Source organism: Babylonia areolata, chromosome 18 (genome assembly GCF_041734735.1).
Source record: "Babylonia areolata isolate BAREFJ2019XMU chromosome 18, ASM4173473v1, whole genome shotgun sequence".
Taxonomy (NCBI): Eukaryota; Metazoa; Mollusca; class Gastropoda; order Neogastropoda; family Buccinidae; genus Babylonia; species Babylonia areolata.
In genome coordinates this window covers 18549337-18549773 of record NC_134893.1, presented here as the reverse complement: position 1 = coordinate 18549773, position 437 = coordinate 18549337, and the positions used below count along the sequence as shown (strand labels likewise).

General features: G+C 33.6%; 1 protein-coding gene across 2 annotated transcripts in view; it reads left to right on the top strand.

Annotated features, from left to right (window-relative positions):
• The first annotated feature begins 372 nt into the window (after positions 1 to 372).
• LOC143291871 (uncharacterized) overlaps positions 373 to 437 on the top strand; it is a 5968-nt gene continuing 5903 nt past the window's right edge. Inside the window, exon 1 of one of the 2 annotated variants that reach the window (XM_076601996.1) lies at positions 373 to 437. This exon is cut by the window's right edge and continues 89 nt beyond it. The gene's annotated coding sequence lies outside the window, so the exon portion shown is untranslated. The other variant, XM_076601995.1, reaches the window with a different exon arrangement.

Below are 437 nucleotides of genomic sequence, written 5' to 3'. Positions count from 1 at the left end.
AAGCAGAAAACAAAACGAAACAAAACAAAAACAAACAAATAAAACAAAAGCAAATAAACAGTAAACAAATATAAGCAATTACAATTGTATATAAAAAAAAGAATAAACAAAGGAACGATAAAAAAAAAAGCATTCCATCACAAACGGCAACAATTCATAATGACACACTGCTGATTACATCATAAAAGAAGAACACCCCACCAAACACCCTGAAGGAAAAAAAAATTAAATCATTGAAGACCACCTCCGCACACACACCTCTCGAGATCCCAATTATGATAAACACCAAAACTGATAGATCTCGAACTTTGGTTCCTCTTTCTCCACATCTATATAAACCCGGACTTCAACGTGATAAAGTAACAGCTTGCAGTTAAAGGACTAGTCTTTCTACAACTGGAAGGTTTCAACACTTAACTTCTTCTTCTTCTTCTGCT